Here is a 278-nt window from a genome sequence, read left to right as displayed (position 1 = left end):
CCATTTCACTTTATTTTATTGTGCTTTAACTTGCATTTTATTTGACTTTTATTGCATTATGGTTTGTGGCACGTTGTGGCTTGTGGGATCTTGGTTCCCCGACCAGGGTTGGAACCTGGGGCCCCCAGCAGTGAGAGCACCCGGTCCTAACCACTGGAGGGCCAGAGAATTCCCTGTTTTAAATTTTACAGTTCAGGGACATTTAGCTCATTCACAGTGTTTCAAAACCAGCACCGCTACCTCGTTCCGGAACTTTTTCACTACCCCAGGAGGAAGTC

Source organism: Bos grunniens, chromosome 18 (assembly GCF_055505025.1).
Source record: "Bos grunniens cultivar Pamir isolate PY7600 chromosome 18, Bosgru_T2T1.0, whole genome shotgun sequence".
NCBI classification, from domain to species: domain Eukaryota; kingdom Metazoa; phylum Chordata; class Mammalia; order Artiodactyla; family Bovidae; genus Bos; species Bos grunniens.
Note: the sequence above shows the minus strand (reverse complement) of the source record.